The following is a 25,558-nucleotide window of genomic DNA, read 5'->3' as shown; positions in this document are numbered from 1 at the left end:
TATTAGCAATAACATGCGAGTTCAGAATTGATATCCAAATGCAGTCTAGGACACCCGTTCAATTTCTGGCATCGTCACAGGGAGGCCTGCTCTCAGCAACTCGTATGAGCCCTATCAATGGGAAGGCAGAATTTACCTTTTACAACTCAAGTTTGCAGCCCAGTGAAAGACCAGATCTGAAAGACAGTGATGATTCATGTTCTGCTTGGAAAGGAGAATCTGGAAATGCATGCATTTTCATTACTCTCTGTATGACTGAAGATAAAGCTAACTAAGAAAAATCGCTATTTCAACACATAGCCCAACATGGCCTCCACGCAAACATACAAAGTAGGGGAATGTAAAGCTCTGCGTTGTATTAGCAATAACATGCGAGTTCAGAATTCATATCCAAATGCAGTCTAGGACACCCGTTCAATTTCTGGCATCGACACAGGGAGGCCTGCTCTCAGCAACTCGTATGAGCCCTATCAATGGGAAGGCAGAATTCACCTTTTACAACTCAAGTTTGCAGCCCAGTGAAAGACCAGATCTGAAAGACAGTGATGATTCATGTTCTGCTTGGAAAGGAGAATCTGGAAATGCATGCATTTTCATTACTCTCTGTATGACTGAAGATAAAGCTAATTAAGAAGAATCGCTATTTCAACACATAGCCCAACATGGCCTCCACGCAAACATACAAAGTAGGGGAATGTAAAGCTCTGCGTTGTATTAGCAATAACATGCGAGTTCAGAATTGATATCCAAATGCAGTCTAGGACACCCGTTCAATTTCTGGCATCGTCACAGGGAGGCCTGCTCTCAGCAACTCGTATGAGCCCTATCAATGGGAAGGCAGAATTCACCTTTTACAACTCAAGTTTGCAGCCCAGTGAAAGTCCAGATCTGAAAGACAGTGATGATTTATGTTCCGCTTGGAAAGGAGAATCTGGAAATGCATGAATTTTCATTACTCTCTGTATGCCTGAAGAGAAAGCTAACTGAGAAGAATCGCTATTTCAAAACATAGCCCAACATGGCCTCCACGCAAACATACCAAGTATGGGAATGTCAAGCTCTGCGTTGTATTAGCAATACCATGCGAGTTTAGAATTGACATCCAAATTCAGTCTAGGACACCCGTTCAATTTCTGGCATCGACACAGGGAGGCCTGCTCTCAGCAACTCGTATGAGCCCTATCAATGGGAAGGCAGAATTCACCTTTTACAACACAAGTTTGCAGCCCAGTGAAAGACCAGATCTGAAAGACAGTGACGATTCATGTTCTGCTTGGAAAGGAGAATCCGGAAATGCCTGCATTTTCATTTATCTCTGTCTGCTTGAAGAGAAAGCTAACTGAGAAGAATCGCTATTTTCACAAATTGCCCAACATGGCCTCCGCACAAACGAACACAATAGGGGAACGTCAAGCTCTGCGTTGTATTAGCAATAACATGCGAGTTCAGAATTGATATCCAAATGCAGTCTAGGACACCCGTTCAATTTCTGGCATCGTCACAGGGAGGCCTGCTCTCAGAAACTCGTATGAGCCCTATCAATGGGAAGGCAGAATTCACCTTTTACAACTCAAGTTTGCAGCCCAGTGAAAGACTAGATCTGAAAGACAGTGATGATTCATGTTCTGCTTGGAAAGGAGAATCTGGAAATGCATGCATTTTCATTACTCTCTGTATGACTGAAGAGAAAGCTAACTAAGAAGAATCGCTATTTCAACACATAGCCCAACATGGCCTCCATGCAAACATACAAAGTAGGGGAATGTCAAGCTCTGCGTTGTATTAGCAATACCATGCGGGTTCAGAATTGATATCCAAATGCAGTCTGGGACACCAGTTCAGTTTCCGGCATGGTTACAGGAAGGCCTGCTCTCAACAACTCGTATAAGCCCTATTAATGGGATGGGAGAATTTAACATTTACAACTCAAGTTTGCAGCCCAGTGAAAGACCAGATCTGAAAGACAGTGATGATTCATGTTCTGCTTGGAAAGGAGAATCTGGAAATGCATGCATGTTCATTACTCTCTGTATGACTGAAGAGAAACCTAAATGAGAAGAATCGCTATTTCAACACATAGCCCAACATGGCCTCCACGCAAACATACAAAGTAGGGGAATGTCAAGCTCTGCGTTGTATTAGCAATACCATGCGAGTTCAGAATTGATATCCAAATGCAGTCTGGGACACCAGTTCAGTTTCCGGCATGGTTACAGGCAGGCCTGCTCTCAACAACTCGTATAAGCCCTATTAATGGGATGGGAGAATTTTACATTTACAACTCAAGTTTGCAGCCCAGTGAAAGACCAGATCTGAAAGACAGTGAAGATTCATGTTCTGCTTGGAAAGGAGAATCTGGAAATGCATGCATGTTCATTACTCTCTGTATGCCTGAAGAGAAACCTAAATGAGAAGAATCGCTATTTCAACACATAGCCCAACATGGCCTCCACGCAAACATACAAAGTAGGGGAATGTCAAGCTCTGCGTTGTATTAGCAATACCATGCGAGTTTAGAATTGACATCCAAATTCAGTCTAGGACACCCGTTCAATTTCTGGCATCGTCACAGGGAGGCCTGCTCTCAGCAACTCGTATGAGCCCTATCAATGGGAAGGCAGAATTCACCTTTTACAACTCAAGTTTGCAGCCCAGTGAAAGACCAGATCTGAAAGACAGTGATGATTCATGTTCTGCTTGGAAAGGAGAATCTGGAAATGCATGCATTTTCATTACTCTCTGTATGACTGAAGATAAAGCTAACTAAGAAGAATCGCTAATTCAACACATAGCCCAACATGGCCTCCACGCAAACGTACAAAGTAGGGGAATGTCAAGCTCTGCGTTGTATTAGCAATACCATGCGAGTTTAGAATTGACATCGAAATTCAGTCTAGGACACCTGTTCAATTTCTGGCATCGTCACAGGGAGGCCTGCTCCCAGCAACTCGTATGAGCCCTATCAATGGGAAGGCAGAATTCACCTTTTACAACTCAAGTTTGCAGCCCAGTGAAAGACCAGATCTGAAAGACAGTGATGATTCATGTTCTGCTTGGAAAGGAGAATCTGGAAATGCATGCATTTTCATTACTCTCTGTATGACTGAAGATAAAGCTAATTAAGAAGAATTGCTATTTCAACACATAGCCCAACATGGCCTCCACGCAAACATACAAAGTAGGGGAATGTAAAGCTCTGCGTTGTATTAGCAATAACATGCGAGTTCAGAATTGATATCCAAATGCAGTCTAGGACACCCGTTCAATTTCTGGCATCGTCACAGGGAGGCCTGCTCTCAGCAACTCGTATGAGCCCTATCAATGGGAAGGCAGAATTTACCTTTTACAACTCAAGTTTGCAGCCCAGTGAAAGACCAGATCTGAAAGACAGTGATGATTCATGTTCTGCTTGGAAAGGAGAATCTGGAAATGCATGCATTTTCATTACTCTCTGTATGACTGAAGATAAAGCTAACTAAGAAAAATCGCTATTTCAACACATAGCCCAACATGGCCTCCACGCAAACATACAAAGTAGGGGAATGTAAAGCTCTGCGTTGTATTAGCAATAACATGCGAGTTCAGAATTCATATCCAAATGCAGTCTAGGACACCCGTTCAATTTCTGGCATCGTCACAGGGAGGCCTGCTCTCAGCAACTCGTATGAGCCCTATCAATGGGAAGGCAGAATTCACCTTTTACAACTCAAGTTTGCAGCCCAGTGAAAGACCAGATCTGAAAGACAGTGATGATTCATGTTCTGCTTGGAAAGGAGAATCTGGAAATGCATGCATTTTCATTACTCTCTGTATGACTGAAGATAAAGCTAATTAAGAAGAATCGCTATTTCAACACATAGCCCAACATGGCCTCCACGCAAACATACAAAGTAGGGGAATGTAAAGCTCTGCGTTCTATTAGCAATAACATGCGAGTTCAGAATTGATATCCAAATGCAGTCTAGGACACCCGTTCAATTTCTGGCATCGTCACAGGGAGGCCTGCTCCCAGCAACTCGTATGAGCCCTATCAATGGGAAGGCAGAATTCACCTTTTACAACTCAAGTTTGCAGCCCAGTGAAAGACCAGATCTGAAAGACAGTGATGATTTATGTTCCGCTTGGAAAGGAGAATCTGGAAATGCATGAATTTTCATTACTCTCTGTATGCCTGAAGAGAAAGCTAACTGAGAAGAATCGCTATTTCAAAACATAGCCCAACATGGCCTCCACGCAAACATACCAAGTATGGGAATGTCAAGCTCTGCGTTGTATTAGCAATACCATGCGAGTTTAGAATTGACATCCAAATTCAGTCTAGGACACCCGTTCAATTTCTGGCATCGACACAGGGAGGCCTGCTCTCAGCAACTCGTATGAGCCCTATCAATGGGAAGGCAGAATTCACCTTTTACAACTCAAGTTTGCAGCCCAGTGAAAGACTAGATCTGAAAGACAGTGATGATTCATGTTCTGCTTGGAAAGGAGAATCTGGAAATGCATGCATTTTCATTACTCTCTGTATGACTGAAGAGAAAGCTAACTAAGAAGAATCGCTATTTCAAAACATAGCCCAACATGGCCTCTATGCAAACATACAAAGTAGGGGAATGTCAAGCTCTGCGTTGTATTAGCAATACCATGCGAGTTCAGAATTGATATCCAAATGCAGTCTGGGACACCAGTTCAGTTTCCGGCATGGTTACAGGAAGGCCTGCTCTCAACAACTCGTATAAGCCCTATTAATGGGATGGGAGAATTTAACATTTACAACTCAAGTTTGCAGCCCAGTGAAAGACCAGATCTGAAAGACAGTGATGATTCATGTTCTGCTTGGAAAGGAGAATCTGGAAATGCATGCATGTTCATTACTCTCTGTATGCCTGAAGAGAAACCTAAATGAGAAGAATCGCTATTTCAACACATAGCCCAACATGGCCTCCACGCAAACATACAAAGTAGGGGAATGTCAAGCTCTGCGTTGTATTAGCAATACCATGCGAGTTTAGAATTGACATCCAAATTCAGTCTAGGACACCCGTTCAATTTCTGGCATCGTCACAGGGAGGCCTGCTCTCAGCAACTCGTATGAGCCCTATCAATGGGAAGGCAGAATTCACCTTTTACAACTCAAGTTTGCAGCCCAGTGAAAGACCAGATCTGAAAGACAGTGACGATTCATGTTCTGCTTGGAAAGGAGAATCCGGAAATGCCTGCATTTTCATTTATCTCTGTCTGCTTGAAGAGAAAGCTAACTGAGAAGAATCGCTATTTTCACAAATTGCCCAACATGGCCTCCGCACAAACGAACACAATAGGGGAACGTCAAGCTCTGCGTTGTATTAGCAATAACATGCGAGTTCAGAATTGATATCCAAATGCAGTCTAGGACACCCGTTCAATTTCTGGCATCGTCACAGGGAGGCCTGCTCTCAGAAACTCTTATGAGCCCTATCAATGGGAAGGCAGAATTCACCTTTTACAACTCAAGTTTGCAGCCCAGTGAAAGACTAGATCTGAAAGACAGTGATGATTCATGTTCTGCTTGGAAAGGAGAATCTGGAAATGCATGCATTTTCATTACTCTCTGTATGACTGAAGAGAAAGCTAACTAAGAAGAATCGCTATTTCAAAACATAGCCCAACATGGCCTCTATGCAAACATACAAAGTAGGGGAATGTCAAGCTCTGCGTTGTATTAGCAATACCATGCGAGTTCAGAATTGATATCCAAATGCAGTCTGGGACACCAGTTCAGTTTCCGGCATGGTTACAGGAAGGCCTGCTCTCAACAACTCGTATAAGCCCTATTAATGGGATGGGAGAATTTAACATTTACAACTCAAGTTTGCAGCCCAGTGAAAGACCAGATCTGAAAGACAGTGATGATTCATGTTCTGCTTGGAAAGGAGAATCTGGAAATGCATGCATGTTCATTACTCTCTGTATGCCTGAAGAGAAACCTAAATGAGAAGAATCGCTATTTCAACACATAGCCCAACATGGCCTCCACGCAAACATACAAAGTAGGGGAATGTCAAGCTCTGCGTTGTATTAGCAATACCATGCGAGTTTAGAATTGACATCCAAATTCAGTCTAGGACACCCGTTCAATTTCTGGCATCGTCACAGGGAGGCCTGCTCTCAGCAACTCGTATGAGCCCTATCAATGGGAAGGCAGAATTCACCTTTTACAACTCAGGTTTGCAGCCCAGTGAAAGACCAGATCTGAAAGACAGTGATGATTCATGTTCTGCTTGGAAAGGAGAATCTGGAAATGCATGCATTTTCATTACTCTCTGTATGACTGAAGATAAAGCTAACTAAGAAGAATCGCTAATTCAACACATAGCCCAACATGGCCTCCACGCAAACGTACAAAGTAGGGGAATGTCAAGCTCTGCGTTGTATTAGCAATACCATGCGAGTTTAGAATTGACATCGAAATTCAGTCTAGGACACCTGTTCAATTTCTGGCATCGTCACAGGGAGGCCTGCTCCCAGCAACTCGTATGAGCCCTAACAATGGGAAGGCAGAATTCACCTTTTACAACTCAAGTTTGCAGCCCAGTGAAAGACCAGATCTGAAAGACAGTGATGATTCATGTTCTGCTTGGAAAGGAGAATCTGGAAATGCATGCATTTTCATTACTCTCTGTATGACTGAAGATAAAGCTAATTAAGAAGAATCGCTATTTCAACACATAGCCCAACATGGCCTCCACGCAAACATACAAAGTAGGGGAATGTAAAGCTCTGCGTTGTATTAGCAATAACATGCGAGTTCAGAATTGATATCCAAATGCAGTCTAGGACACCCGTTCAATTTCTGGCATCGTCACAGGGAGGCCTGCTCTCAGCAACTCGTATGAGCCCTATCAATGGGAAGGCAGAATTTACCTTTTACAACTCAAGTTTGCAGCCCAGTGAAAGACCAGATCTGAAAGACAGTGATGATTCATGTTCTGCTTGGAAAGGAGAATCTGGAAATGCATGCATTTTCATTACTCTCTGTATGACTGAAGATAAAGCTAACTAAGAAAAATCGCTATTAAAACACATAGCCCAACATGGCCTCCACGCAAACATACAAAGTAGGGGAATGTAAAGCTCTGCGTTGTATTAGCAATAACATGCGAGTTCAGAATTCATATCCAAATGCAGTCTAGGACACCCGTTCAATTTCTGGCATCGACACAGGGAGGCCTGCTCTCAGCAACTCGTATGAGCCCTATCAATGGGAAGGCAGAATTCACCTTTTACAACTCAAGTTTGCAGCCCAGTGAAAGACCAGATCTGAAAGACAGTGATGATTCATGTTCCGCTTGGAAAGGAGAATCTGGAAATGCATGAATTTTCATTACTCTCTGTATGCCTGAAGAGAAAGCTAACTGAGAAGAATCGCTATTTCAAAAAATAGCCCAACATGGCCTCCACGCAAACATACAAAGTAGGGGAATGTCAAGGTCTGCGTTGTATTAGCAATAACATGAGAGTTTAGAATTGACATCCAAATGCAGTCTAGGACACCGGTTCAATTTCTGGCATTGTCACAGGGAGGCCTGCTCTCAGCAACTCGTATGAGCCCTATCAATGGGAAGGCAGAATTCCACTTTTACAACTCGAGCTTGCAGCCCAGTGAAAGACCATATCTGAAAGACAGTGATGATTCATGTTCTGCTAGGAAAGGAGAATTTGGAAATGCATGCATTTTCATTAGTCTCTGTATGCCTGAAGAGAAAGCTAACTCAGTAGAATCGCTATTTTAACACATTGCCCCACATGGCCTCCACACAAACGTACACAGTAGGGGAAAGCCAAGCTCTGCGTTGTATTAGCAACACCATGCGAGTTCCGAATTGACATCCAAATGCCATCTTGGACACCGGTTCAGTTTCTGGCAACCTCACATGAGACCTGCTCTCAGCAACTCCTATCAGCCGTATCAATGGGAAGGCAGAATTCAACTTTTACAACTCGAGTTTGCAGCCCAATGAAAGACCCTATCTGAAATGTGTTGATGATACATGTTCTGCTTGTAAACTAGAATCTCGGAATCTATGTATTTTGAGGAATCTCTGAAGAGGAAGCTAACTCAGAAATTGACATCCAAATGCAGTCTAGGACACCGGTTCGGTTTCTGGCATGGTTACAGGGAGGCCTGCTCTCAGCAACTCGTATGAGGCCTACTAATGGAAAGGCAGAATTCACCTTTTACAACTCAAGTTTGCAGGCCAGTGAAAGACTAGATCTGAAAGACAGTGATGATTCATGTTCTGCTTGGAAAGGAGAATCTGGAAATGCATGCATTTTCATTACTCTCTGTATGACTGAAGAGAAACCTAACTGAGAAGAATCGCTATTTCAACACATAGCCCAACATGGCCTCCACGCAAACATACAAAGTAGGGGAATGTCAAGCTCTGCGTTGTATTAGCAATACCATGCGAGTTTAGAATTGACATCCAAATTCAGTCTAGGACACCCGTTCAATTTCTGGCATCGTCACAGGGAGGCCTGCTCCCAGCAACTCGTATGAGCCCTATCAATGGGAAGGCAGAATTCACCTTTTACAACTCAAGTTTGCAGCCCAGTGAAAGACCAGATCTGAAAGACAGTGATGATTCATGTTCTGCTTGGAAAGGAGAATCTGGAAATGCATGCATTTTCATTACTCTCTGTATGACTGAAGATAAAGCTAACTAAGAAGAATCGCTATTTCAACACATAGCCCAACATGGCCTCCACGCAAACATACAAAGTAGGGGAATGTCAAGCTCTGCGTTGTATTAGCAATAACATGCGAGTTCAGAATTGATATCCAAATGCAGTCTAGGACACCCGTTCAATTTCTGGCATCGACACAGGGAGGCCTGCTCTCAGCAACTCGTATGAGCCCTATCAATGGGAAGGCAGAATTCAACTTTTACAACTCGAGCTTGCAGCCCAGTGAAAGACCATATCTGAAAGACAGTGATGATTCATGTTCTGCTAGGAAAGGAGAATTTGGAAATGCATGCATTTTCATTAGTCTCTGTATGCCTGAAGAGAAAGCTAACTCAGTAGAATCGCTATTTTAACACATTGCCCCACATGGCCTCCACACAAACGTACACAGTAGGGGAAAGCCAAGCTCTGCGTTGTATTAGCAACACCATGCGAGTTCCGAATTGACATCCAAATGCCATCTTGGACACCGGTTCAGTTTCTGGCAACCTCACATGAGACCTGCTCTCAGCAACTCGTATGAGCCCTATCAATGGGAAGGCAGAATTCAACTTTTACAACTCGAGTTTGCAGCCCAATGAAAGACCCTATCTGAAATGTGTTGATGATACATGTTCTGCTTGTAAACTAGAATCTCGGAATCTATGTATTTTGAGGAATCTCTGAAGAGGAAGCTAACTCAGAAATTGACATCCAAATGCAGTCTAGGACACCGGTTCGGTTTCTGGCATGGTTACAGGGAGGCCTGCTCTCAGCAACTCGTATGAGGCCTACTAATGGAAAGGCAGAATTCACCTTTTACAACTCAAGTTTGCAGGCCAGTGAAAGACTAGATCTGAAAGACAGTGATCATTCATGTTCTGCTTGGAAAGGAGAATCTGGAAATGCATGCATTTTCATTACTCTCTGTATGACTGAAGAGAAAGCTAACTAAGAAGAATCGCTATTTCAACACATAGCCCAACATGGCCTCCATGCAAACATACAAAGTAGGGGAATGTCAAGCTCTGCGTTGTATTAGCAATACCATGCGAGTTCAGAATTGATCTCCAAATGCAGTCTGGCACACCAGTTCAGTTTCCGGCATGGTTACAGGAAGGCCTGCTCTCAACAACTCGTATAAGACCTATTAATGGGATGGGAGAATTTAACATTTACAACTCAAGTTTGCAGCCCAGTGAAAGACCAGATCTGAAAGACAGTGATGATTCATGTTCTGCTTGGAAAGGAGAATCTGGAAATGCATGAATTTTCATTACTCTCTGTATGCCTGAAGAGAAACCTAACTGAGAAGAATCGCTATTTCAACACATAGCCCAACATGGCCTCCACGCAAACATACAAAGTAGGGGAATGTCAAGCTCTGCGTTGTATTAGCAATACCATGCGAGTTTAGAATTGACATCCAAATTCAGTCTAGGACACCCGTTCAATTTCTGGCATCGTCACAGGGAGGCCTGCTCCCAGCAACTCGTATGAGCCCTATCAATGGGAAGGCAGAATTCACCTTTTACAACTCAAGTTTGCAGCCCAGTGAAAGACCAGATCTGAAAGACAGTGATGATTCATGTTCTGCTTGGAAAGGAGAATCTGGAAATGCATGCATTTTCATTACTCTCTGTATGACTGAAGATAAAGCTAACTAAGAAGAATCGCTATTTCAACACATAGCCCAACATGGCCTCCACGCAAACATACAAAGTAGGGGAATGTAAAGCTCTGCGTTGTATTAGCAATAACATGCGAGTTCAGAATTGATATCCAAATGCAGTCTAGGACACCCGTTCAATTTCTGGCATCGACACAGGGAGGCCTGCTCTCAGCAACTCGTATGAGCCCTATCAATGGGAAGGCAGAATTCAACTTTTACAACTCGAGCTTGCAGCCCAGTGAAAGACCATATCTGAAAGACAGTGATGATTCATGTTCTGCTAGGAAAGGAGAATTTGGAAATGCATGCATTTTCATTAGTCTCTGTATGCCTGAAGAGAAAGCTAACTCAGTAGAATCGCTATTTTAACACATTGCCCCACATGGCCTCCACACAAACGTACACAGTAGGGGAAAGCCAAGCTCTGCGTTGTATTAGCAACACCATGCGAGTTCCGAATTGACATCCAAATGCCATCTTGGACACCGGTTCAGTTTCTGGCAACCTCACATGAGACCTGCTCTCAGCAACTCGTATGAGCCCTATCAATGGGAAGGCAGAATTCAACTTTTACAACTCGAGTTTGCAGCCCAATGAAAGACCCTATCTGAAATGTGTTGATGATACATGTTCTGCTTGTAAACTAGAATCTCGGAATCTATGTATTTTGAGGAATCTCTGAAGAGGAAGCTAACTCAGAAATTGACATCCAAATGCAGTCTAGGACACCGGTTCGGTTTCTGGCATGGTTACAGGGAGGCCTGCTCTCAGCAACTCGTATGAGGCCTACTAATGGAAAGGCAGAATTCACCTTTTACAACTCAAGTTTGCAGGCCAGTGAAAGACTAGATCTGAAAGACAGTGATGATTCATGTTCTGCTTGGAAAGGAGAATCTGGAAATGCATGCATTTTCATTACTCTCTGTATGACTGAAGAGAAAGCTAACTAAGAAGAATCGCTATTTCAACACATAGCCCAACATGGCCTCCATGCAAACATACAAAGTAGGGGAATGTCAAGCTCTGCGTTGTATTAGCAATACCATGCGAGTTCAGAATTGATCTCCAAATGCAGTCTGGCACACCAGTTCAGTTTCCGGCATGGTTACAGGAAGGCCTGCTCTCAACAACTCGTATAAGCCCTATTAATGGGATGGGAGAATTTAACATTTACAACTCAAGTTTGCAGCCCAGTGAAAGACCAGATCTGAAAGACAGTGATGATTCATGTTCTGCTTGGAAAGGAGAATCTGGAAATGCATGAATTTTCATTACTCTCTGTATGCCTGAAGAGAAACCTAACTGAGAAGAATCGCTATTTCAACACATAGCCCAACATGGCCTCCACGCAAACATACAAAGTAGGGGAATGTCAAGCTCTGCGTTGTATTAGCAATACCATGCGAGTTTAGAATTGACATCCAAATTCAGTCTAGGACACCCGTTCAATTTCTGGCATCGACACAGGGAGGCCTGCTCTCAGCAACTCGTATGAGCCCTATCAATGGGAAGGCAGAATTCACCTTTTACAACTCAAGTTTGCAGCCCAGTGAAAGACCAGATCTGAAAGACAGTGATGATTCATGTTACGCTTGGAAAGGAGAATCTGGAAATGCATGAATTTTCATTACTCTCTGTATGCCTGAAGAGAAACCTAACTGAGAAGAATCGCTATTTCAAAACATAGCCCAACATGGCCTCCACGCAAACATACAAAGTAGGGGAATGTCAAGGTCTGCGTTGTATTAGCAATACCATGAGAGTTTAGAATTGACATCCAAATGCAGTCTAGGACACCGGTTCAATTTCTGGCATTGTCACAGGGAGGCCTGCTCTCAGCAACTCGTATGAGCCCTATCAATGGGAAGGCAGAATTCAACTTTTACAACTCGAGCTTGCAGCCCAGTTAAAGACCATATCTGAAAGACAGTGATGATTCATGTTCTGCTAGGAAAGGAGAATTTGGAAATGCATGCATTTTCATTAGTCTCTGTATGCCTGAAGAGAAAGCTAACTCAGTAGAATCGCTATTTTAACACATTGCCCCACATGGCCTCCACACAAACGTACACAGTAGGGGAAAGCCAAGCTCTGCGTTGTATTAGCAACACCATGCGAGTTCCGAATTGACATCCAAATGCCATCTTGGACACCGGTTCAGTTTCTGGCAACCTCACATGAGACCTGCTCTCAGCAACTCGTATGAGCCCTATCAATGGGAAGGCAGAATTCAACTTTTACAACTCGAGTTTGCAGCCCAATGAAAGACCCTATCTGAAATGTGTTGATGATACATGTTCTGCTTGTAAACTAGAATCTCGGAATCTATGTATTTTGAGGAATCTCTGAAGAGGAAGCTAACTCAGAAATTGACATCCAAATGCAGTCTAGGACACCGGTTCGGTTTCTGGCATGGTTACAGGGAGGCCTGCTCTCAGCAACTCGTATGAGGCCTACTAATGGAAAGGCAGAATTCACCTTTTACAACTCAAGTTTGCAGGCCAGTGAAAGACTAGATCTGAAAGACAGTGATGATTCATGTTCTGCTTGGAAAGGAGAATCTGGAAATGCATGCATTTTCATTACTCTCTGTATGACTGAAGAGAAAGCTAACTAAGAAGAATCGCTATTTCAACACATAGCCCAACATGGCCTCCATGCAAACATACAAAGTAGGGGAATGTCAAGCTCTGCGTTGTATTAGCAATACCATGCGAGTTCAGAATTGATCTCCAAATGCAGTCTGGCACACCAGTTCAGTTTCCGGCATGGTTACAGGAAGGCCTGCTCTCAACAACTCGTATAAGCCCTATTAATGGGATGGGAGAATTTAACATTTACAACTCAAGTTTGCAGCCCAGTGAAAGACCAGATCTGAAAGACAGTGATGATTCATGTTCTGCTTGGAAAGGAGAATCTGGAAATGCATGAATTTTCATTACTCTCTGTATGCCTGAAGAGAAACCTAACTGAGAAGAATCGCTATTTCAACACATAGCCCAACATGGCCTCCACGCAAACATACAAAGTAGGGGAATGTCAAGCTCTGCGTTGTATTAGCAATACCATGCGAGTTTAGAATTGACATCCAAATTCAGTCTAGGACACCCGTTCAATTTCTGGCATCGACACAGGGAGGCCTGCTCTCAGCAACTCGTATGAGCCCTATCAATGGGAAGGCAGAATTCACCTTTTACAACTCAAGTTTGCAGCCCAGTGAAAGACCAGATCTGAAAGACAGTGATGATTCATGTTACGCTTGGAAAGGAGAATCTGGAAATGCATGAATTTTCATTACTCTCTGTATGCCTGAAGAGAAACCTAACTGAGAAGAATCGCTATTTCAAAACATAGCCCAACATGGCCTCCACGCAAACATACAAAGTAGGGGAATGTCAAGGTCTGCGTTGTATTAGCAATACCATGAGAGTTTAGAATTGACATCCAAATGGAGTCTAGGACACCCGTTCAATTTCTGGCAACCTCACATCAGACCTGCTCTCAGCAACCCGTATGAGCCCTATCAATGGGAAGGCAGAATCCAACTTTTACAACTCGAGTTTGCAGCCCAATGAAAGACCATATCTGAAAGACAGTTGATGATACATGTTCTGCTTGTAAACTAGAATCTCGGAATCTATGTATTTTGAGGAATCTCTGAAGAGGAAGCTAACTCAGAAATTGACATCCAAATGCAGTCTTGGACAGCGGTTCCTTTTCTGGCATCGTCACCGGGAGGCCTATGAGCCCAATCAATGGGCAGAATTCAACTTTCACAACTCGAGTTTGCAGCCCAGTGAAAGACCAGCTCTGAAAGACAGTGACGATTCATGTTCTGCTTGGAAAGGAGAATCCGGAAATGCCTGCATTTTCATTTATCTCTGTCTGCCTGAAGAGAAAGCTAACTGAGAAGAATCGCTATTTTCACAAATTGCCCAACATGGCCTCCGCACAAACGTACACAATAGGGGAACGTCAAGCTCTGTGTTGTATTAGCAATACCATGCGAGTTCAGAATGGACATCCAAATGCAGTCTAGGACACCGGTTCAGTTGCTGGCATCGTCACAGGGAGGCCACCTCTCAGCAACTCCTATGAGCCCTATTCATATGAAGGCAGAATTCAACTGTTATAACTCAAGTTTGCAGCCAAGTGAAAGAGCAGATCTGAAAGACAGTTGATGATTCATGTTCTGCTTGGAAAGGAGAATCCGGGAATCTACGTATTTTCATGAATCTCTGTAGGGGAAGCTAACTGAGAAGTTGACATCCAGATGCCGTCTAGGACACCGGTTCAGTTGCTGGCATCGTCACAGGGAGGCCTGCTCTCAACAACTCATATAAGCCCTATCAATGGGATGGGAGAATTCAACATTTACAACTCAAGTTTGCAGCCCAGTGAAAGACCAGATCTGAAAGACAGTGATGATTCATGTTCTGCTTGGAAAGGAGAATCTGGAAATGCATGAATTTTCATTACTCTCTGTATGCCTGAAGAGAAACCTAAATGAGAAGAATCGCTATTTGAACACATAGCCCAAAATGGCCTCCACGCAAACATACAAAGTAGGGGAATGTCAAGGTCTGCGTTGTATTAGCAATACCATGAGAGTTTAGAATTGACATCCAAATGCAGTCTAGGACACCGGTTCAATTTCTGGCATTGTCACAGGGAGGCCTGCTCTCAGCAACTCGTATGAGCCCTATCAATGGGAAGGCAGAATTCAACTTTTACAACTCGAGTTTGCAGCCCAATGAAAGACCATATCTGAAAGACAGTTGATGATACATGTTCTGCTTGTAAACTAGAATGTCGGAATCTATGTATTTTGAGGAATCTCTGAAGAGGAAGCTAACTCAGAAATTGACATCCAAATGCAGTCTTGGACAGCGGTTCCGTTTCTGGCATCGTCACCGGGAGGCCTATGAGCCCAATCAATGGGCAGAATTCAACTTTTACAACTCGAGTTTGCAGCCCAGTGAAAGACCAGCTCTGAAAGACAGTGACGATTCATGTTCTGCTTGGAAAGGAGAATCCGGAAATGCCTGCATTTTCATTTATCTCTGTCTGCCTGAAGAGAAAGCTAACTGAGAAGAATCGCAATTTTCACAAATTGCCCAACATGGCCTCCGCACAAACGAACACAATAGGGGAACGTCAAGCTCTGCGTTGTATTAGCAATACCATGCGGGTTCAGAATGGACATCCAAATGCAGTCTAGGACACCGGTTCAGTTGCTGGCATCGTCACAGGGAGGCCACCTCTCAGCAACTCCTATGAGCCCTATTCATATGAAGGCAGAATTCAACTGTTATAACTCAAGTTTGCAGCCAAGTGAAAGAGCAGATCTGAAAGACAGTTGATGATTCATGTTCTGCTTGGAAAGGAGAATCCGGGAATCTACGTATTTTCATGAATCTCTGTAGGGGAAGCTAACTGAGAAGTTGACATCCAGATGCCGTCTAGGACACAGGTTCAGTTGCTGGCATCGTCACAGGGAGGCCTGCTCTCAACAACTCGTATGAGCCCTATTAATGGGAAGGGAGAATTCAACATTTACAACTCAAGTTTGCAGCCCAATGAAAGACCATATCTGAAAGACCGTTGATGATACATGTTCTGCTTGTAAACTAGAATCTCGGAATCTATGTATTTTGAGGAATTTCTGAAGAGGAAGCTAACTGAGAAATTGACATCCAAATGCAGTCTAGGCCACCGGTTCTGTTTCTGGCATCATCCCAGGGAGGCCTGCTCTCAGCAAGTCGTATGAGGCCTATTAATGGAAACGGAGAATTCAACATTTACAACTCAAGTTTGCAGCCCAGTGAAAGACCAGATCTGAAAGACAGTGATGATTAATGTTCTGCTTGGAAAGGAGAATCTGGAAATGCATGAATTTTCATTACTCTCTGTATGCCTGAAGAGAAACCTAAATGAGAAGAATCGCTATTTGAACACATAGCCCAAAATGGCCTCCACGCAAACATACAAAGTAGGGGAATGTCAAGGTCTGCGTTGTATTAGCAATACCATGAGAGTTTAGAATTGACATCCAAATGCAGTCTAGGACACCGGTTCAATTTCTGGCATTGTCACAGGGAGGCCTGCTCTCAGCAACTCGTATGAGCCCTATCAATGGGAAGGCAGAATTCAACTTTTACAACTCGAGTTTGCAGCCCAATGAAAGACCATATCTGAAAGACAGTTGATGATACATGTTCTGCTTGTAAACTAGAATGTCGGAATCTATGTATTTTGAGGAATCTCTGAAGAGGAAGCTAACTCAGAAATTGACATCCAAATGCAGTTTTGGACAGCGGTTCCGTTTCTGGCATCGTCACCGGGAGGCCTATGAGCCCAATCAATGGGCAGAATTCAACTTTTACAACTCGAGTTTGCAGCCCAGTGAAAGACCAGCTCTGAAAGACAGTGACGATTCATGTTCTGCTTGGAAAGGAGAATCCGGAAATGCCTGCATTTTCATTTATCTCTGTCTGCCTGAAGAGAAAGCTAACTGAGAAGAATCGCAATTTTCACAAATTGCCCAACATGGCCTCCGCACAAACGAACACAATAGGGGAACGTCAAGCTCTGCGTTGTATTAGCAATACCATGCGGGTTCAGAATGGACATCCAAATGCAGTCTAGGACACCGGTTCAGTTGCTGGCATCGTCACAGGGAGGCCACCTCTCAGCAACTCCTATGAGCCCTATTCATATGAAGGCAGAATTCAACTGTTATAACTCAGGTTTGCAGCCAAGTGAAAGAGCAGATCTGAAAGACAGTTGATGATTCATGTTCTGCTTGGAAAGGAGAATCCGGGAATCTACGTATTTTCATGAATCTCTGTAGGGGAAGCTAACTGAGAAGTTGACATCCAGATGCCGTCTAGGACACAGGTTCAGTTGCTGGCATCGTCACAGGGAGGCCTGCTCTCAACAACTCGTATGAGCCCTATTAATGGGAAGGGAGAATTCAACATTTACAACTCAAGTTTGCAGCCCAATGAAAGACCATATCTGAAAGACCGTTGATGATACATGTTCTGCTTGTAAACTAGAATCTCGGAATCTATGTATTTTGAGGAATTTCTGAAGAGGAAGCTAACTGAGAAATTGACATCCAAATGCAGTCTAGGCCACCGGTTCTGTTTCTGGCATCATCCCAGGGAGGCCTGCTCTCAGCAAGTCGTATGAGGCCTATTAATGGAAACGGAGAATTCAACATTTACAACTCAAGTTTGCAGCCCAGTGAAAGACCAGATCTGAAAGACAGTGATGATTAATGTTCTGCTTGGAAAGGAGAATCTGGAAATGCATGAATTTTCATTACTCTCTGTATGCCTGAAGAGAAACCTAAATGAGAAGAATCGCTATTTGAACACATAGCCCAAAATGGCCTCCACGCAAACATACAAAGTAGGGGAATGTCAAGGTCTGCGTTGTATTAGCAATACCATGAGAGTTTAGAATTGACATCCAAATGCAGTCTAGGACACCGGTTCAATTTCTGGCATTGTCACAGGGAGGCCTGCTCTCAGCAACTCGTATGAGCCCTATCAATGGGAAGGCAGAATTCAACTTTTACAACTCGAGTTTGCAGCCCAATGAAAGACCATATCTGAAAGACAGTTGATGATACATGTTCTGCTTGTAAACTAGAATGTCGGAATCTATGTATTTTGAGGAATCTCTGAAGAGGAAGCTAACTCAGAAATTGACATCCAAATGCAGTTTTGGACAGCGGTTCCGTTTCTGGCATCGTCACCGGGAGGCCTATGAGCCCAATCAATGGGCAGAATTCAACTTTTACAACTCGAGTTTGCAGCCCAGTGAAAGACCAGCTCTGAAAGACAGTGACGATTCATGTTCTGCTTGGAAAGGAGAATCCGGAAATGCCTGCATTTTCATTTATCTCTGTCTGCCTGAAGAGAAAGCTAACTGAGAAGAATCGCAATTTTCACAAATTGCCCAACATGGCCTCCGCACAAACGAACACAATAGGGGAACGTCAAGCTCTGCGTTGTATTAGCAATACCATGCGGGTTCAGAATGGACATCCAAATGCAGTCTAGGACACCGGTTCAGTTGCTGGCATCGTCACAGGGAGGCCACCTCTCAGCAACTCCTATGAGCCCTATTCATATGAAGGCAGAATTCAACTGTTATAACTCAAGTTTGCAGCCAAGTGAAAGAGCAGATCTGAAAGACAGTTGATGATTCATGTTCTGCTTGGAAAGGAGAATCCGGGAATCTACGTATTTTCATGAATCTCTGTAGGGGAAGCTAACTGAGAAGTTGACATCCAGATGCCGTCTAGGACACAGGTTCAGTTGCTGGCATCGTCACAGGGAGGCCTGCTCTCAACAACTCGTATGAGCCCTATTAATGGGAAGGGAGAATTCAACATTTACAACTCAAGTTTGCAGCCCAATGAAAGACCATATCTGAAAGACCGTTGATGATACATGTTCTGCTTGTAAACTAGAATCTCGGAATCTATGTATTTTGAGGAATTTCTGAAGAGGAAGCTAACTGAGAAATTGACATCCAAATGCAGTCTAGGCCACCGGTTCTGTTTCTGGCATCATCCCAGGGAGGCCTGCTCTCAGCAAGTCGTATGAGGCCTATTAATGGAAACGGAGAATTCAACATTTACAACTCAAGTTTGCAGCCCAGTGAAAGACCAGATCTGAAAGACAGTGATGATTAATGTTCTGCTTGGAAAGGAGAATCCGGAAATTCATGAATTTTCATTTATCTCTGTATGCCTGAAGAGAAAGCTGAGAAGAATCGCTATTTCAACACATAACCCAACATGGCCTCCACGCAAACATACAAAGAAGCGGAATGTCGAGCTCTGCGTTGTATTAGCAATAACATGCGAGTTCAGAATTGATATCCAAATGCAGTCTAGGACACCAGTTTCCGGCATGGTTACAGGGAGGCCTGCTCTCAACAACTCGTATGAGCCCTATTAATGGGAAGGGAGAATTCAACTTTTACAACTCAAGTTTGCAGCCCAATGAAAGACCATATCTGAAAGACAGTGATGATTCATGTTCTGCTTGGAAAGGAGAATCCGGGAATCTACGTATTTTCATGAATCTCTGTAGGGGAAGCTAACTGAGAAGTTGACATCCAGATGCCGTCTAGGACACCGGTTCAGTTGCTGGCATCGTCACAGGAAGGCCTGCTCTCAACAACTCGTATGAGCCCTATTAATGGGAAGGGAGAATTCAACATTTACAACTCAAGTTTGCAGCCCAATGAAAGACCATATCTGAAAGACAGTTGATGATACATGTTCTGCTTGTAAACTAGAATCTCGGAATCTATGTATTTTGAGGAATCTCTGAAGAGGAAGCTAACTGAGAAATTGACATCCAAATGCAGTCTAGGACACTGATTCGGTTTCTGGCATCGTCACAGGGAGGCCCGCTCTCAGCAACTCCTAAGAGCCCTATTCATGAGAAGGCAGAATTCAACTTTTAGAACTCCGGTTTGCAGCCCAATGAAAGACCATATCTTAGAGACAGTGATGATTCATGTTCCGCTTGGAAAGAGAATCAGGGAATCTATGTATTTTCATTTATCTCTGAAGAGGAAGCTAACTGAGAAATTGACATCCAAATGCAGTCTAGGCCACCGGTTCTGTTTCTGGCATCATCCCAGGGAGGCCTGCTCTCAGCAAGTCGTATGAGGCCTATTAATGGAAACGGAGAATTCAACATTTACAACTCAAGTTTGCAGCCCAATGAAAGACCAGACCTGAAAGACAGTGATGATTCATGACCCGCTTGGAAAGGAGAATCTGGAAATGCATGCATTTTCATTTATCTTTGTATGACTGAAGAGAAACCTTACTGAGAAGAATCGCTATTTCAAAACATAGCCCAACATGGCCTCCACGCGAACATACAAAGTAGGGGAATGTCAAGCTCTGCGTTGTATTAGCAATACCATGCGAGTTTAGAATTGACATCCAAATGCAGTCTAGGACACCAGTTCAGTTTCCGGCATGGTTACAGGGAGGCCTGCTCTCAGCAACTCCTAAGAGCCCTATTCATGAGAAGCCAGAATTCAACTTTTAGAACTCCGGTTTGCAGCCCAATGAAAGACCAGATCTGAAAGATAGTGATGATTCATGTTCCGCTTGGAAAGGAGAGTCTTGAAATGCATGAATTTTCATTACTCTCTGTATGCCTGAAGAGAAAGCTAACTGAGAAGAATCGCTATTTCAAAACATAGCCCAACATGGCCTCCACGCAAACATACAAAGTAGGGGAATGTCAAGGTCTGCGTTGTATTAGCAATACCATGCGAGTTTAGAATTGACATCCAAATGCAGTCTAGGACACCGGTTCAATTTCTAGCATCGTCACAGGGAGGCCTCCTATCAGCAACTCGTATGAGCCCTATCAATGGGAAGGCAGAATTCAACTTTTACAACTCAAGCTTGCAGCCCAGTGAAAGACCATATCTGAAAGACAGTGATGATTCATGTTCTGCTTGGAAAGGAGAATCTGGGAATCTAGGTATATTCATGAATCTCTGAAGAGGAAGCTAACTGAGAAGTTGACATCCAGATGCCTTCTAGGACACTGATTCGGTTTCTGGCATCGTCACAGGGAGGCCTGCTCTCAGCAACTCCTAAGAGCCCTATTCATGAGAAGGCAGAATTCAACTTTTAGAACTCCGGTTTGCAGCCCAATGAAAGACCATATCTTAGAGACAGTGATGATTCATGTTCCGCTTGGAAAGAGAATCAGGGAATCTATGTATTTTCATTTATCTCTGAAGAGGAAGCTAACTGAGAAATTGACATCCAAATGCAGTCTAGGCCACCGGTTCTGTTTCTGGCATCATCCCAGGGAGGCCTGCTCTCAGCACGTCGTATGAGGCCTATTAATGGAAACGGAGAATTCAACATTTACAACTGAAGTTTGCAGCCCAATGAAAGACCAGACCTGAAAGACAGTGATGATTCATGACCCGCTTGGAAAGGAGAATCTGGAAATGCATGCATTTTCATTTATCTTTGTATGACTGAAGAGAAACCTTACTGAGAAGAATCGCTATTTCAAAACATAGCCCAACATGGCCTCCACGCAAACATAGAAAGTAGGGGAATGTCAAGCTCTGCGTTGTATTAGCAATACCATGCGAGTTTAGAATTGACATCCAAATGCAGTCTAGGACACCAGTTCAGTTTCCGGCATGGTTACAGGGAGGCCTGCTCTCAGCAACTCCTAAGAGCCCTATTCATGAGAAGCCAGAATTCAACTTTTAGAACTCCGGTTTGCAGCCCAATGAAAGACCAGATCTGAAAGACAGTGATGATTCATGTTCCGCTTGGAAAGGAGAGTCTTGAAATGCATGAATTTTCATTACTCTCTGTATGCCTGAAGAGAAAGCTAACTGAGAAGAATCGCTATTTCAAAACATAGCCCAACATGGCCTCCACGCAAACATACAAAGTAGGGGAATGTCAAGGTCTGCGTTGTATTAGCAATACCATGCGAGTTTAGAATTGACATCCAAATGCAGTCTAGGACACCGGTTCAATTTCTAGCATCGTCACAGGGAGGCCTCCTATCAGCAACTCGTATGAGCCCTATCAATGGGAAGGCAGAATTCAACTTTTACAACTCAAGCTTGCAGCCCAGTGAAAGACCATATCTGAAAGACAGTGATGATTCATGTTCTTCTTGGAAAGGAGAATCTGGGAATCTAGGTATATTCATGAATCTCTGAAGAGGAAGCTAACTGAGAAGTTGACATCCAGATGCCTTCTAGGACACCGTTCAGTTCCTGGCATCGTCACAGGGAGGCCTCCTCTCATCAACGCCTATGAGCCCAATCAATGGGAAGGCAGAATTCAACTTTTACAACTCGAGTTTGCAGCCCAGTGAAAGACCAGATCTGAAAGACAGTGATGATTCATGTTCTGCTTGGAAAGGAGAATCTGGGAATCTAGGTATATTCATGAATCTCTGAAGAGGAAGCTAACTGAGAAGTTGACATCCAGATGCCTTCTAGGACACTGATTCGGTTTCTGGCATCGTCACAGGGAGGCCTGCTCTCAGCAACTCCTAAGAGCCCTATTCATGAGAAGGCAGAATTCAACTTTTAGAACTCCGGTTTGCAGCCCAATGAAAGACCATATCTTAGAGACAGTGATGATTCATGTTCCGCTTGGAAAGAGAATCAGGGAATCTATGTATTTTCATTTATCTCTGAAGAGGAAGCTAACTGAGAAATTGACATCCAAATGCAGTCTAGGCCACCGGTTCTGTTTCTGGCATCATCCCAGGGAGGCCTGCTCTCAGCACGTCGTATGAGGCCTATTAATGGAAACGGAGAATTCAACATTTACAACTGAAGTTTGCAGCCCAATGAAAGACCAGACCTGAAAGACAGTGATGATTCATGACCCGCTTGGAAAGGAGAATCTGGAAATGCATGCATTTTCATTTATCTTTGTATGACTGAAGAGAAACCTTACTGAGAAGAATCGCTATTTCAAAACATAGCCCAACATGGCCTCCACGCAAACATAGAAAGTAGGGGAATGTCAAGCTCTGCGTTGTATTAGCAATACCATGCGAGTTTAGAATTGACATCCAAATGCAGTCTAGGACACCAGTTCAGTTTCCGGCATGGTTACAGGGAGGCCTGCTCTCAGCAACTCCTAAGAGCCCTATTCATGAGAAGCCAGAATTCAACTTTTAGAACTCCGGTTTGCAGCCCAATGAAAGACCAGATCTGAAAGACAGTGATGATTCATGTTCCGCTTGGAAAGGAGAGTCTTGAAATGCATGAATTTTCATTACTCTCTGTATGCCTGAAGAGAAAGCTAACTGAGAAGAATCGCTATTTCAAAACATAGCCCAACATGGCCTCCACGCAAACATACAAAGTAGGGGAATGTCAAGGTCTGCGTTGTATTAGCAATACCATGCGAGTTTAGAATTGACATCCAAATGCAGTCTAGGACACCGGTTCAATTTCTAGCATCGTCACAGGGAGGCCTCCTATCAGCAACTCGTATGAGCCCTATCAATGGGAAGGCAGAATTCAACTTTTACAACTCAAGCTTGCAGCCCAGTGAAAGACCATATCTGAAAGACAGTGATGATTCATGTTCTGCTTGGAAAGGAGAATCTGGGAATCTAGGTATATTCATGAATCTCTGAAGAGGAAGCTAACTGAGAAGTTGACATCCAGATGCCTTCTAGGACAACGTTCAGTTCCTGGCATCGTCACAGGGAGGCCTCCTCTCATCAACGCCTATGAGCCCAATCAATGGGAAGGCAGAATTCAACTTTTACAACTCGAGTTTGCAGCCCAGTGAAAGACCATATATGAAAGACAGGTGATGATTCATGTTCTGCTTGGAAAGGAGAATCTGGGAATCTAGGTATATTCATGAATCTCTGAAGAGGAAGCTAACTGAGAAGTTGACATCCAAATGCAATCTAGGACACCGTTCAGTTCCTGGCATCGTCACAGGGAGGCCTGCTCTCAGCAACTCCTAAGAGCCCTATTCATGAGAAGGCAGAATTCAACTTTTAGAACTCCGGTTTGCAGCCCAATGAAAGACCAGATCTGAAAGACAGTGATGATTCATGTTCCGCTTGGAAAGGAGAATCTGGAAATGCATGAATTTTCATTAGTCTCTGTATGCCTGAAGAGGAAGCTAACTCAGAAGAATCGCTATTTTAACACATTGCCCCACATGGCCTCCACACAAACGTACACAGTAGGGGAAAGCCAAGCTCTGCGTTGTATTAGCAACACCATGCGAGTTCCGAATTGACATCCAAATGCCATCTTGGACACCGGTTCAGTTTCTGGCAACCTCACATGAGACCTGCTCTCAGCAACTCCTATCAGCCTTATCAATGGGAAGGCAGAATTCAACTTTTACAACTCGAGTTTGCAGCCCAATGAAAGACCATATCTGAAAGACAGTTGATGATACATGTTCTGCTTGTAAACTAGAATCTCGGAATCTATGTATTTTGAGGAATCTCTGAAGAGGAAGCTAACTCAGAAATTGACATCGAAATGCAGTCTTGGACAGCAGTTCCGTTTCTGGCATCATCACCGGGAGGCCTATGAGCCCAATCAATGGGCAGAATTCAACTTTTACAACTCGAGTTTGCAGCCCAGTGAAAGACCAGCTCTGAAAGACAGTGACGATTCATGTTCTGCTTGGAAAGGAGAATCCGGAAATGCCTGCATTTTCATTTATCTCTGTCTGCCTGAAGAGAAAGCTAACTGAGAAGAATCGCTATTTTCACACATTGCCCAACATGGCCTCCGCACAAACGTACACAATAGGGGAAAGTCAAGCTCTGCGTTGTATTAGCAATAACATGCGAGTTCGGAATGGAGATCCAAATGCAGTCTAGGACACCGGTTCAGTTGCTGGCATCGTCAAAGGGAGGCCACCTCTCAGCAACTCCTATGAGCCCTATTCATATGAAGGTAGAATTCAACTGTTATAACTCAAGTTTGCAGCCAAGTGAAAGAGCAGATCTGAAAGACAGTTGATGATTCATGTTCTGCTTGGAAAGGAGAATCAGGGAATCTATGTATTTTCATTTATCTCTGAAGAGGAAGCTAACTGAGAAATTGACTTCCAAATGCAGTCTAGGCCACCGGTTCAGTTTCTGGCATCGTCCCAGGGAGGCCTGCTCTCAGCAAGTCGTATGAGGCCTATTAATGGAAACGGAGAATTCAACATTTACAACTCAAGTTTGCAGCCCAATGAAAGACCAGACCTGAAAGACAGTGATGATTCATGACCCGCTTGGAAAGGAGAATCTGGAAATGCATGCATTTTCATTTATCTTTGTATGACTGAAGAGAAAGCTAACTGAGAGGATTTGCTATTTCAACACATTGCCCAACATGGCCTCCACACAAACTTACACAGTAGGGGAAAGCCAAGCTCTGCGTTGTATTTGCAACACCATGCGAGTTCAGAATGGACATCCAAATGCAGTCTAGGACACCGGTTCAGTTGCTGGCATCATCACAGGGAGGCCACCTCTCAGCAACTCCTATGAGCCCTATTCATATGAAGGCAGAATTCAACTGGTATAACTCAAGTTTGTAGCCAAGTGAATGAGCAGATCTGAAAGACAGTTGATGATTCATGTCCTGCTT

This window comes from Candoia aspera, chromosome 12, assembly GCF_035149785.1.
Source record: "Candoia aspera isolate rCanAsp1 chromosome 12, rCanAsp1.hap2, whole genome shotgun sequence".
In the NCBI taxonomy this organism is placed as follows: domain Eukaryota; kingdom Metazoa; phylum Chordata; class Lepidosauria; order Squamata; family Boidae; genus Candoia; species Candoia aspera.
Note: the sequence above shows the minus strand (reverse complement) of the source record.